Here is a 14666-nt window from a genome sequence, read left to right on the forward strand (position 1 = left end):
ATTTTTTTTTTTTTTTGAGACGGAGTCTCGCTCTGTCGCCCAGGCTGGGGTGCAGTGGCCGGATCTCAGCTCACTGCAAGCTCTGCCTCCCGGGTTTACGCCATTCTCCTGCCTCAGCCTCCCGAGTAGCTGGGACTACAGGCGCCCGCCACCACGCCCGGCTAGTTTTTGTTGTATTTTTTAGTAGAGACGGGGTTACACCGTGTTAGCCAGGATGGTCGCGATCTCCTGACCTTGTGATCCGCCCGTCTCGGCCTCCCAAAGTGCTGGGATTACAGGCTTGAGCCACCGCGCCCGGCCTATGCTGGGGGTTTTTTTTGGGGGTTTTGTTTTGTTTTGTTTTTGAGATGGAGTTTCGCTCTTGTTGCCCAGGCTGGGGTGCGATGGCGCGACCTCGGCTCACTGCAACCTCCGCCTCCCGGGTTCAAGCGATTCTCCTGCCTCAGCCTCCCGAGTACCTGGGATTACAGGCATGTGACACCACACCCAGCTACTTTTTGTATTTTTAGTAGAAACAGGGTTTCTCCATGTTGGTCAGGCTGGTCTCGAACTCCTGACCTCAGGTGATCCGCCCGCCTCGGCCTGCCGAAATGCTGGGATTACAGAAGTGAGCCACCGCGTCAGGCCTGCAACTCTTTTTTCTTTCCCTTCTCCCCAGCTCTACATTTTTCTTCCTATGTTTGTTTCTCTCCTTTTCTTTTTTCTTCATATATATATATGTGTGTGTGTATATATATGTGTGTGTGTATATATGTGTGTGTGTGTGTGTGTGTGTGTGTGTGTGTATATATATATATATATATTTTTTTTTTCCCTCTGTTTTTAAGATGGGATCTCGCTGTGTCACCCAGGCTGGAGTGCAGTGGTGTGATCTCGGCTCACTGAAACGTCTGCCTCCCAGTTCAAGCGATTCTCCTGCCTCAGCCTCCCGAGTAGCTGGGATTACAGACATGCACCACTATGCCCGGCTAAGTTTGTATTTTTAGTAGAAACGGGGTTTCTCCATGTTGGTAAGGCTGGTCTCGAACTCCCGACCTCAAGTGATCCATTTTCGGCCTCCCAAAGTGCTGGGATTACAGGTGTTAGCCACCGCGCCCAGCCTAAACCCTGATTTCTACATCTGTAATATGGAACTAATGAGGCTTGCCAATTAGAGCTAGTACCTGCCCACCACATGGGATGCACTCAACAAATGGTAGGTATCATTTGATCTAAACTTCCCCATTTTTAGATAAAAGTGGATGAGACCAGAGAGGCAATGACTGATCTAAAGGTGACCAGGCTGTCAGATCTTCTTAGTTCCTATTCAGCTTACTCTCACCTGGATCCTTCTTAAAGTCAATTTCGAAGTATATGGTTCCCATTTCAAGGTAGAGTATCCACTAATTTTCAGCATCATATGGACCTACTTCCATTTACAGTAAATAAAAACCAAGAGAGACCAACCCACTCACTAGCTTAAGCACAGAGATTCAAAGCAAGAAGAGGAACTTTCCAAAAGCTGTCAGCCTTATTCATATGTTGCTATCATATAGTATATTAAAAATCAAAGAGTAGCTGAGGAAGCAATGAGCTAGCAATTCCTAATAATTGCTTCCAGATTCAGCCTAGGACATTGACTGTGTGTGTGTGTTTGACAATCTTTTAAGAATAAGAATCTGTAAGGACAATTATTTAGTGTATGATTTTTAAAAGGCACTAAAGAGGACACATCCGGTAGAAAACCAAATATCCCCTTAAGAAGTGATATTTAGGCCGGGCCTGGTGGCTCACACCTATAATGCCAGCACTTTGGGAAGCCGAGGTGGGTGGATCACTTGAGGTCAGGAGTTCAAGACCAGCCTGGCCAACATTATGAAACCCAGTTTCTACTAAAAATACAAAAAATTAGCTGGATGTGGTGACAGGTGCCTATAATCCCAGCTACTCAGGAGGCTGAGGCAGGAGAATAGCTTGAACCAGGGAGGTGGAGATTGCAGTAAGCTGAGATCATGCCACTGCACTACAACCTGGGCAACAAGAGCGAAACTCGGTCTCAAAAAAAAAAAAAAAAAAGTGATGTTTAATTCTCTTTAAAATAGTAATTCTATTGTTATTCATGATTATGGATAAAAGAAAAAAAATTGAAAATATTTCATCACTGTAACATGTTTTTATTTTCATTAAAGCTGTATAACAAGCCAGACATGGTGCCACGTGCCTGTAATCCCAGCTAACCAGGAGGCTGAGGCGGGTGGATCTCTTGATTCTAGGAGTTCAAGACCAGCCTGGGCAATATAGCAAGCCTCCAGCTCAAAAAACAAACAAACAAAAAACTGCAGAACAAATGTTAAGAAAACTAACTGGTATATTTTGATATGGAAACAATTTAAGGTCGACATTAACGAGGACAATTTTACCTCAGGAAAAAGATAATATTAGTTTGGATGGGGTGTATATATCATATTAATACTAGTAGTACCTTACATTTCTCTAGCGCGATCTAAATTTCTGGCGCAATCTCAGCTCACTGCAAGCTCCACCTCCAGGGTTCATGCCATTCTCCTGCCTCAGCCTCCCGAGTAGGTGGGACTACAGGTGCCTGCCACCATGCCTGGCTACATGTTTTGTATTTTTAGTAGAGACGGGGTTTCACCATGTTAGCCAGGATGGTCTCAATCTCCTGACCCCGTGATCTGCCCACCTTGGTCTTCCAAAGTGCTAGGATTACAGGCGTGAGCCACCACGCCTGGCCAATGCTTTCTTTTTTCTTTTTTTTTGAGAGTCATGCTCTGTCATCCAGGCTGGAGTGCAGGGGCGTGATCTCGGCTCATTGCAACCTCTGCCTCCTGGGTTCAAGCGATTCTTCTGCCTCAGCCTCCCGAGTAGCTGGGATTACAGGAACCTGCCACCATGCCCAGCTAATTTTTAGAGGTTATAAAATACTTTTGCATACATTTTGATTTTTTCTTTTTCATAATAACCTCATGGCAAAAGTAGGTCAGTTACCTACAGATTAGGAAACCTAACCTTCTGGGTGACTTGTTTAGTCAGTAAGTGTGAAATAGCCTCAAACACAGGTCCTCTGGCTTGTTTTCCAATATTTTTTTTCACTACATCATACTGCCTTATAAAAATGATATAACATTTTTTTTCTTTTTTTTCTTTTTTTTTTTTTTTTTTTTTGAGATGGAGTATTGCTGCAACGCTCAGGCTGGAGTGCAATGGCATGATCTCAGCTCACTGCAACCTCTGCCTCCCAGGTTCAAGCAATTCTCCTGCCTTAGCCTCCCGAGTAGCTGGGACTTAAAGGCATGTGCTACCATGCCTGTTAATTTTTGTATTTTTAGTAGAGACAGGGTTTCACCATATTGGCCAGGCTTGTCTCAAATTCCTGACCTCAAGTGATCCTCCCGCCTCAGCCTCCCAAAGTGCTGGGATTACAGGCGTGAGCCGCTGCTCCTGGCCATCACTTCATGTGTTTAATTCTTCCCTTTTCATGTACTTTATATATATATATTCACAAACACTGACTTGTTTCCAAGTAGGCATCACAACTCTGAATAAGCAAAGAGAAAGCTCTGTTTGGACTCTTAGTTAATAAGCCAGAGAAATCTTTCTGAATTTACCTAGTTCTCATTATTTATCTTATTGTTTATGTGTTTGTTCCTTATGATGAAGTTTCTTACAGTGGACATAGGGGCCAGGAGGACACATGTTTTGATAAACAGATTTTCCATGTTTTCAATTATTCATAGTTTGGGGAAAGGAGGAGGACATGATTTGAGCAAAATAAAAGAATCTCATAGCGAGCTGCCAGCTCTTACTAAACTGTACATAATTTGTCAATATTTTAATAATTTGACAGTACTATAATATAATCAAGGTTTCTAGAATAAATCATTTTCACTTTTCACTACTGAAAGCATAACCTATATCTTTTCACGAATTTCATTCAGCTATAGAAAATGCTGCCCTCAACCACATCCAGAATGTAGTAGAATAACTCTAGAACTAACTCTAGGATAAAGATATGTTATTTATTCTTTTCTAAATAAGTCTTATGGCTGTGTCTGATAATTGTATGTTTGTTTATTTATTCCATCGATAACTGTTTGTCCTGAATTGTATGTTTTCTGAAAAGGAAATTACATCATAGTCCTTAGTCATTTCATGCTGGTCTCAAAATTGTTTATAAACTACTATGTTTCATCTCCTTCCGCATTATTTTGAATTCCTAGGGACCAAATGACTGAAGTAAAAGTAGGTTCTGTTTTATTAATGCTTTCTTTTTATTATTATTATTTTTTTTTTTTTGAGACAGAGTCTCACTCTGTCTCCCAGGCTGGAGTGCAGTGGTGTGATCTCGGCTCACTGCAAGCTTAACCTCCTGGGTTCACGCCATTCTCCTGCCTCAGCCTCCTGAGTAGCTGGGACTACAGGCGTCCACCACCACGCCCGGCTAATTTTTTGTATTTTTAGTAGAGATGCGGTTTCACCGTGTTAGTCGGGAAGGTCTGGATCTCCTGACCTCGTGATCCACCCGCCTCGACCTCCAAAAGTGCTGGGATTACAGGCGTGAGCCACTGCGCCCGGCCGGATTAGTGCAACACCATGTTTTAATCCAATAAATTCAGACTTACTTTTCCAAGTATGTTGAGCCCTGCTTATTTTCTGTACTTTCATGCTTGAGTTAATAAACTGCAAAGTTTCCCTCTTTTGTTTGCTTTGTTTTCCTTTATATACCATTTGTTGGAGGTTCTCTATTTTGAAAGAGAGGGGGATGGAAAGTAAATTATCCCCTTGGGCTTGCGAAATAAAGTTTACCTATCTACTAAATAAATATCTCATAGCTTTCTGTGGTGGCTCAGTGGGTTATTGGAATCTTTTTTTTTTTTTTTTTTTTTGAGACAGAGTCTCGCTGTCGCCCAGGTTGGAGCAGTGGTGTGATCCTGGCTCACTGCAACCTCCGCCTCCTGGGTTCAAGCAATTCTCCTGCCTTAGGTTCACTGCAACCTCCGCCTCCTGGGTTCAAGCAATTCTCCTGCCTTAGGTTCACTGCAACCTCCGCCTCCTGGGTTGAAGCGATTCTCCTGCCTTAGGTTCACTGCAACCTCCGCCTCCTGGGTTGAAGCGATTCTTCTGCCTCAGCCTCTCGAGTAGCTGGGATTACAGGCGCACCACCGCATCCAACTAATTTTTTGTATTTTCAGTACAGACAGGGTTTCACCATGTTAGCCAGGCTGGTCTGAAACTCCCGACCTCAGGTGATCCTCCCACCTTGGCCTCCCAAAGTGCTGGGATTACAGGCATGAGTCACCATGTCCTGCCTATTTTCTTTTTCAAATACTGTTTATTTAAAACCCATATAAGGTGGCTGGGAGTGGTGGCTCACGCCTGTAATCCCAGCACTTTGGGAGGCAGAGGCCAGTGGATCATCTGAGGTCAGGAATTGGAGAAGAGCCTGACCTAACCTGGTGAAACCCCATCTCTACTAAAAATATAAAAATTAGCTGGGCATGGTGGCGTGTGCCTGTAATCCCCGTTACTTGGGAGGCTGAGGTAGGAGAATCACTTGAACCCGGGAGGTGGAGGTTGCAGTGAGCAGAGATTGCACTCCAGCCTGGGCGACAGAGGGAGACTCCGTCTCAAAACATCATCAACAACAACACTCACATAAGGCTGAAAAAGAAAAGAAAACTTCTAGGCATTCTCAGTATTAGGTTTAAGAATGAGACTTGTATGTTCATAAACAAGAGGTCATGTGAGCTGTCAGAGCTGGTACATGGGATAGGAAGGCCAGAGCCAGTTCGTAAACCAGTAACAGGAATAACAAGAGATAAACATTATCAGTTTACGCCCAGCCTTCGCCGAAACCCAGGGTAACACATTTCCACATTTCCTGACTCCTCTATCCTGACTCCCCACAGGACTTTGAGACCAGCCTGGGCAATATAGTGAGACTTCCTCTCTACAAATTAAAAAATTAGCTTGGCGTGTTGGCCTGCACCTGTAGTCCTAGCTACGCAGGAGGCTGAGGTGGGAGGATCACTTGAGCCCAGGAGGCTGAGGTTGCAGTGAGCCATGATCCCACCACTGTACTCCAGCCTGAGTGACAGGGCAAGACTCTGTCTCAGAAAACAAAACCAACATTTGGCAAATGTAATTACTTTGAGAGAGATAGTTCAAAATCTGGGGATTTTTGGTTAGTTTTTACATTTACTACATAAGATTAGTCAGTAGAAATGAGAATTAGCTTTTTGTACGACAATTTACAATAGCTATTATTTTAAAAATATTTTTATTCTTAAGAGTCAACCTTAAATTAGTTGTTTGGAATTGTCACTATTTAGTGTATGACAAACAAGAACTTTGAAATTAGACGACCTGAGTTCTCGGCCCACAAGCACCTCGTTAGTAGTTTAATGACCTTAAACACTTCATGCTTATGTCCTGATTTCCTCATTTGTAAATAAGAGTAATAAAATCTATCTTCTATGGTTATTAAGAAGCCTAAATGATATAAAATGTTGGGATGAGTGCTTTGTAATTTTACTGGTAGTAGATGCTGTTTAAGGAGACTTAAATAATTCAGCAAATCAGATGAACTATATTGCCATTATGTCAATTGAAAACTCCAAGTCTACCAATTTGACATTAGAAAGGGTTTCAGTAGGGGGCCCAGGGGCTCATGCCTGTAACCCCAGCACTTTGGGAGGCCAAACTGGGAGGATTGCTTGAGCCTAGGACTCCCCCTTCCCACCCTATCTCTACAAAAAAATTTTAAAAATTAGCTGGGTGTGGTGGTTCATGACTGTAGTCCCAGCTGTCTTGGAGCTTGAGATGGGAGGATCACCTGAGTCCAGAAGGTCGAGGCTGCAGTGAGTGGTGATCACGCCACTGCACCCAGTCTGGGCAACAAAGGGAGACCCTGTCCCAAAAAAAAGGTTTTGATTTCAGATAGAAATACATCTCAGAGACTCAGGGTCTTGAGATACCTACATTAAATTAGAAATAAAATGATAAAAATCAGCAAACACCTATGCTTTCTGTGAATACACATTTCTCATATCCTGTCTCCTTGAAGTCTGCCCCAAAAAGGTACCCAGTCTGATACGCTGTTCATTATATGAAATTTTAGCCAAAAGTAGAACCATTAACTATAAATTAAAAGTCATGTTATCACTTACTTATTTTGGATGATGGATAACAAGTGTTTATTATATCTTTCTGTATGCTTTAATTTCCAAAATGAAAGTGTTTAAAAAAAAAATAAGACCCAGTAGTTAGCCTGATTCTCCAAACTTCAGGCCAGATTTTTGTAAACCACAAATCTGCAGCCAGTGCAGTGGCTCGTGCCGGTAATCCCCAAACTTAGGGAGGCAGAATCTGGAGGATAGCTTGAGCCTAGGAGTTCAAGACCTGCGTGGGCAATAGAATAAGAACTCCGTTCTCCACGATAAGAAAAAAAAAAAAAAAAAAAAAAAAGAAAGGCAATATACAAATCTGCAGGAAGGAATCTTTCCAGAAAGGAAGAATTTGTTTCAAGAACTGTTTTGCAGGAATATCAGAAGGGTTATTTTTCTTTGACTCAAAGGCGGTAACACTGTACTTTGTAACAACGGAAATAAAGGCATTAGTTTGAACAATCCTCTATGTTGCTACTATTGTAAAGTTTGGAGACTATAACTCACTCAAATTGGTTTATAGCCATGTATTTACCAAATCTTTTTTCATATTCCTTTTCTCCAGGCATGCAGGAATTTATATCTCACAGCCTTCTTAGAGTCAGTCAGGTTGAGTCGGGTGACTAGTTCAGGACAGTGAAACACATCAGCAGAAGTGAAAAGGGCACTCACTTCTGGCAGAGGCAAAGGAGAGCCCTTACAGGATTCTCCAGTCTAGCTCTTCTGCCAGCCCGGAAGTACTAGGATGGCAGAGCCAGAGACGCAAGCAGCAGGGAAGCTGAGTCACCATGGGGACGTGAGACTGACTTACAGATGACGAGTGTGCAGCCTCACAGCCTAGGCCATGTTGAGATAAACACAATACAGTCTTGCATACTTTACAGTCATAAACGAGGGAGAACAGAAATGGAGAATGACCCTCTATGCCTCTAAGACCAAATTATAATGAAACAACTTATGTCTTCAGTTTTGAAAATTAAAGTTTTTGACCCTGATAAAACAAGTTTGCTATACAAGTATCCGTTAACCATGTGAAACCCACTGAAATGAGTCAAACTATTTTCTTACATTCTTTCCACTTCAACACCAATTTTAATCCTTAGTTCCAAATTAGGTTTTAGAGACTCTTGTAAGGAAAAGGAAAATCGACCCAGAATTTTAAAAATTGTGCTATTATTAGTTTATATAGCTTTCAACAACAATTTACAATAGCTTGCATAATTAGTATATTTAATTAGTATATAGAGACATATATATATATATTTGAGAGGGAACTTCACTGCAACTTCCCAGTTGCCTCCTGGGTTCAAGTGATTCTCCTGCCTCAGCCTCCCGAGCAGCTAGAATCATACAGGCGCCCGCCACCATGCCTGGCTAATTTTTGTATTTTTAGCAGAGACGGGGTTTCATCATGTTGGCCAGGCTGATCTGGAAACCCCGACCTCAGGTGATCCGCCCGCCTCGGCCTCCCAAGGGCAGGGATTACAGGCGTGAGCCACCGCGCCCGGCCTAGTGTAATTTTTAAAAGTACAAAAGCCACTAGAAACCATGACAGTAAGAACTTCCTTTTGGGTTTTCCAGCATTCGGTTTATAGGACATGGACCACACATAGATGTTTTTTGAATGCTGAAATATTTTACTCATAACACAGTTTTCCCAGTAACTTGCTTCCGGTGGATTTAAAATTTGTAATATAACTTCGTCATAGCAGGTACCTTCATGAAACTCAATATTTGAAAAAAACGTGGAGGTTTCCCCCTTTCTTTTGGCCAGAATGTATGTCCAGGGTAGTGACTTTCGAGCAAATGCGTTTAAGCAACTCCAGTATTCTTACTACGCTGCCCCCAATCCCGCTCCAAGCATGGGGAGATCAGGGTTCCACATTTTCGGGTAAGTATCAGCCGTCCTGGCGCTGCGCGAGCGCATTCTACAATTCCGAAAACTACTAACTTTTCCGTCTGCAACCTTTAATAATTGAGAGGGTATGCGCAACTCAGAAAAGTGCGCCCGCTGCGGTCGGGTGCAGAGTGGACTGGAGGAAAGGCGACTCCCATTTACGGTGCGGCCCCGGGCGGGGTCCCCCGACACGGCCTTCCCGGCGTGCCACGCGCGGAGGGGACTCTTAACGTGAAGCGCTGGGTGACTCAGCCGCGTGGCCGCGCGGGCTGGGGCGGGGGGCGCGCGCCGCTGCGGCACAGCCGGTCCCGGCTGCGGCTTCTGGCTGCGCGGTCTGCGCGCGCCTCCCGGGCGGATTCCATCCCCGAGCGCGACAGCGCGGCGGGGAGCGACGAGTAAGTGGCGGCGCGGGACGGTTTCGGGCGCGAAGACCGGGCAGGGCGAGTGTGGTGGCGGGCGTGGCCCGAGTCTCCCCTTTGTGGCCGAGGGGGCTTCTCTTCCGCACGCGGCGGCGGCCCGGACCCCCAAGTCAAAAGGCCGCGGGGCTAAGCTGGGCGCGAGGAACCTGTCGGCACCGGCGTGATGGGGTTCTGTTTCCGCGTGGAGGGCAGAGTCTGGTGATCCTGGGGAGGGAGGCGACGCTGCGCCGAGGTGGTGGGCACAGCTGAAGTATAACTTGACTGCTTTTTGCAGGCCTCGGGTGGTTCATCCCGAGAGGAATGGCGAGAACCTGGAGTGTTGACTGGCAAAACATTTGCAGACGCGGTTCTTCTGGCAATTAATTGGCTACATTAAAAATTAGGTAGTTGGTGGGACTTCCTCCTGAACTCTGGAGCCGGGTGCATTTTGCCCGGTCTTTTCAGCCCTGTTTCCGCGTCTTCCTTCCCTGCCACCCGCAAATTGCCAGCTTTCATTCGTGGCTCTGAGTGCAAAAGCGCTGGGGAAAGCCTTAACCAGCAATTTTCTTTTAAATAAAACTTTGCTTTTTATAGCAGTGTCTTCAGGTTTACAAGCCCAGTTCTGTACTATGAGAAAACCTCTTCTGTTTTGGAGTTTGTGATTCTTTCTGAAAATTCTTCGGTTGAAGAGATTTATTTTTAAATAAGAATCTAGTGAACAAACTAACGTAATAAACAAGGCTGTAAAGGAACTAGTGTTTAACCAGCTTATGAAAATACATTCCAGAGTCCTTAGTTTTGTTCCTGTTCGCCCTGTGAGAAGTTGAGGTATTTTTTTAGTGGTCTCCAAAACAAAGTGTTGTAGTAATGTCTGTCGGATGTGATGAATCCAGAGTCAGAGGACTTCCGCTCAAGGCCCCCACCTGAAACCCCAAATCCTAGGCCATAGTTCTGAAACAGAAGATTGTTCCTTAGTAATAAGGTTGCAGTACCGTAGCACCTCTTACATAAATTTGATTCTAGAGATTTGTGATGAGTCCCTGAGTCTGGGGTTTAAGCAGGCACCCCCACTCTTGGTCCAGGGACCACACGCTGAGAAACACCACCTTTAGGCTGGGCTGCCCAACAACCTTAACCCTTTGTCGATGTATTCCTCCCCAAACCTGTCGTAAACCAGTCGCCTGCCCCAAACCAGTCCTAGGACAAGAAGCTCTAACTCTCCAGAAGCCAGTATGAGAAAACATAGTGCTTTTTTTTCACCCTGACACGGGGTAGGAAATGATTTTCATACATATTCCGATATTGCTCTGGTGGTTTAGAGATAGCCCATTTATCTTTTCCTTCTGAGGGCTGCTTCTAGTATCGTCAGAGCTTAATGCCATTAGGCCAAATCTCCTCCGCCCAGTTTACTCAGTCTCCCCATGGAACCAGGGCAGCCAATGCCATATAATTCCCATGGCCTTGACTGTCATATTATCCGGTATGTAGCAGTACTAGTAGCATTATGAGGGCTTCCAGTTCAGCTGGACATTAATTTAGTCATCAAATATCTGCGTAATGCCTATTTTCTTCAAAGCACTGTCATAGGCCGTTTTATCAACAGCATAGCGATATAGACATATATATCTTGGCACAGAGTTGCATTGCTTCTCTGAGGCAGAAATGAGGGTTGGATAAACTTCACTGCTGCCAAAGGTTCTCTTTATTCATCCATAATTCATTCCTTCCTATTATTCCAGAAATATGCATACTATTCCAATAATCTGGTTTTCCATAAGAAGTTAAGAAATACATTGGATGAGGTTAGTAGTTAGGTCAGTCTTAAATTCTGTAACGGAAGTCGGGCATGGTGGCTCACATCTGTAATCCCAGCACTTTGGGAAGCCGAGGCAGGTGGATCACCTGAGGTCAGGAGTTTCAGACCAACCTGGCCAACCTGGTGAAACCCTGTCTCTACTAAAAATACAAAAATAAACCAGGCATGGTGGTGGGCACCTGTAATCCCAGCTACTCGGGAGGCTGAGGCAGGAGAATCACTTGAATCTGGGAGGCAGAGGTTGCAGTGAGCCGAGATCACGCCATTGTACTCAGCCTGGGCAACAGCGCGAGACCCCGTCTCAAAAAAAAAAAAAATTCTGTAACAGAGACACCTAATAACTTTAGTAAGGACAATAATATACACATTTTTGTATTTCTTATTCCCCCTTCAAATAGATGTGTAGAGATGAGGTTAGAATTAGGCCATGTGTTTCTCTGACTTTTTTCCTTTTTTTGGTGTCTGATTTCTCTTATTGAATCTTTTTCCGTTGATTCGTAAAATGTCATGTCTTCCTTCTGTAGCCCTGAGCTTCCTGATTGTTGTGTCTTCCTCTGCCCTTCAATCTGATCTTCCTGCCCCTCTTTGGCTAAGTGGAGTAAAAAATTGAGGGGAATTGTTAGAATACCAAATGATTTTTAGTTGGAAGATCCAGAGTCTTAGATATATGAGGCTTAGAGATATAAAGGAGCCTATTACAAATTTATCAAGTGCAGTCCTCTCAGATAAAGAATCTGAGAGATGAGATTGCAGAGTGAGGACTTCTGGCTCCTAGCCCAGTGTTCTTCCCACCAAATTATCTCAAGAAAAATGCTTCAAAAGTAGAAAAGGTCCAGAGAAATTATAAGTAGATGGAGAAAATGGAGAGACTTTCATGTGACTACAAAAGCAATAGTATCTTATCTGGAAAAATGGAGATTGAAGGAGGATATGATGTAACCATATAAATCATAAAAAGTGGGAGTACTACTGCTAAGGAATTCTTTGAAGCTTGAAATAAGTAGTGAAAGGACAAATAAGAGCAAGAGATAGCTATCTTGTAAAGCCCAAGAAATGTTATGAACTCAGTTTTTTTGTTGTTGTTTTTTGTTTTTGAGACAGCGTTTCGCTCTTATTGCCCAGGCTGGACTACAGTGGCGCGATCTCGGCTCACTGCAACTTCCGCCTCCTAGGTTCAAGTGATTCTCCTGCCTCAGCCTCCTGAGTAGCCAGGATTACAGGCACCCACCACCATGGCCGGCTAATTTTTTGTGTTTTTAGTGGGGACAGGGTTTCACCATGTTGGCCAGGCTGGTCTCAAAACTCCTGACCTCAGGTGATCTGCCTTCCTGGGCCTTCCAAAGTGCTGGGATTACAGGTGTGAGCCACCGCGCCAGGCCTGAACTCAGTATTTTTAAAAAAGATTAAATAAAAGCTTAGATAACTACTTTGGTGATTTTAAAAATATGTTAAATGCTTGAGCAATGCCCAGAATCTTTGGAAGTTGTCATCAAGAGTATAACTATTGTTCTTACCAAACTTACTAGGTACCCCTGTGATAGAATTTAAGACTGATGGCTGGGTGTGGTGGCTTACGCCTGTAATCCCAGCACTTTGGGAGGTCATGGGGGGAGGATTTCTTTAGCCCAGAAGTTCCAGACCATCCTGGGCAACATAGGGAGATCCTGTCTGTGTTATTTTAAAAATTAAAAAGTGAACAAAGAATTTAAGACTCATCTGACTACTAACCTCATCCAATGTGATATTTCTTAACTTGTGGAAAATGAGATTATTGGGAATAGTACATATATTTCTGGAAGAATAGGAAGGAAAGAATTACGGATGAAGAAAGAGGGCCTTTTGATGTTTTAGCTTGGAATCCCCAAATTAGACACTGTAGGATTGATTGCTCTTGTATATTCATGAAAGTAGTAAAAATAAAAATAGTAAGGGCTTAATAATTAGTATACATTCTATACCAGCCACTTACTAAATGGTTTTACATCACTGTCCCATTTAATTATCTCCTTTCTATAGATAAAGACTCTAAGATATAAGAGATTAAGTTTGCCCCAAATAATGTACCTAATAAGTGGCTGAGCCTGTAGTAAAGTTTAAGTCCACTTGACTTCAAAGCCATTAAAATATATGCTCAAGAGTGTCCTAGTTGTATTTCGTTGCGAAGTGGTTAAGAATGTGGGTTGTGGGCCGGGCGCGGTGGCTCATGCCTGTAATCCCAGCACTTTGGGAGGCCGAGGCAGGCGGATCACGAGGTCAGGAGATCAAGACCATCCTGGCTAACACAGTGAAACCCCGTCTCTACTAAATATACAAACAAATTAGCCAGGCGTGGTGGCAGGTGCCTGTAGTCCCAGCTACTCGGGAGGCTGAGGCAGGAGAATGGCGTGAACCTGGGAGTCAGAGCTTGCAGTGAGCCGATATTGCGCCACTGCACTCCAGCCTGGGTGACAGAGCGAGACTCTGTCTCAAAAAAAAAAAAAAAAAGAATGTGGGTTGTGGAGTTAATGTTGCCTGGGTTCAAATCCTGACTCCTCCATTTACTAGCTTGGATAAAGTACTTTATCAGTTTCTGTCTCTGAAATAGACAGTAATAGTACCTACCTATCCCAGGATTTTTAGGATTGAGTTAATTCATGTAAAGTTAATAGAATTGTGCCTCACAAACTGTAAGTTTTCAGGAAATGCTGGCCATTAATGTTTTAAAAAATATTTTTTAGGCTGGGCAGGGTGGCTCGAGCCTGTAATCCCAGTACTTTGAGAGGCTGAGGTGGGCAGATCATTTGAGGCTAGGAGTTTGAAACCATCCTGGCCAACATGGCAAAACCCCCGTCTCTACTAAAAATACAAAAAATTAGTTGGGCATGGTGGCATGCGCCTGTAATCCCAGTAAGTTACTGGGGAGGCTGGGTCATGAGAATTGCTTGAATCTGGGAGGCAGAGATTTCAGTGAGCCAAGATCGCACCACTGCACTCCAGCCTGGGCGATAGAGCGAGACTCTGTCTCAAAAACAAAAAGGAAAAAATTATAATTTTGGATATACGGTTGTGCTTAGAAAGGAAAACATATTTATAATTTATTTCATGGTGGGTGCTGTAGCTCACACCTATAATCCCAGCACTTTGGGAGGCTGAGGTGGACACATCACTTGAGCCCAGGAGTTTGAGATCAGTCTAAGCAACATGGCACAACTCTGTCTCTACAAAAAATATAAAAACGAGCCAGGTGTGGTGCTGTGCGCCTTTAATCCTAGCTACATTGGAGGCTGAGGTGGGTGGATCAATTGAACCTGGAAGGTGGAGGTTACAGTGAGCTGAGATGGTGCCACTGCACACCAGCCTGGGCGACAGAGCACCATCCTGTCTCCAAATATATATTTGTATATATATTT

The 14666-nt window shown here is 43.9% G+C and overlaps 2 protein-coding genes across 4 annotated transcripts in view; one reads left to right on the plus strand and one right to left on the minus strand.

Annotated features, from left to right (window-relative positions):
* PXT1 (peroxisomal testis enriched protein 1) overlaps window positions 1-9236 on the minus strand; it is a 57764-nt gene extending 48528 nt beyond the window's left edge. The window contains exons 1-2 of the mRNA XM_025381531.1: window positions 8883-9236; window positions 4623-4742 (exon numbers count right to left, since the gene is read on the minus strand). The gene's annotated coding sequence lies outside the window, so the exon portion shown is untranslated. The remainder of the gene's footprint in view (window positions 1-4622; window positions 4743-8882) is intronic.
* The window catches only part of KCTD20 (potassium channel tetramerization domain containing 20), a 45378-nt gene continuing 39831 nt past the window's right edge, over window positions 9120-14666 (plus strand). For all 3 annotated transcript variants that reach the window (XM_025381522.1, XM_025381521.1, XM_025381523.1), the window contains exon 1: window positions 9120-9458. The gene's annotated coding sequence lies outside the window, so the exon portion shown is untranslated. The remainder of the gene's footprint in view (window positions 9459-14666) is intronic.

The sequence above is a fragment of the Theropithecus gelada genome, chromosome 4 (genome assembly GCF_003255815.1).
Source record: "Theropithecus gelada isolate Dixy chromosome 4, Tgel_1.0, whole genome shotgun sequence".
NCBI lineage: Eukaryota > Metazoa > Chordata > Mammalia > Primates > Cercopithecidae > Theropithecus > Theropithecus gelada.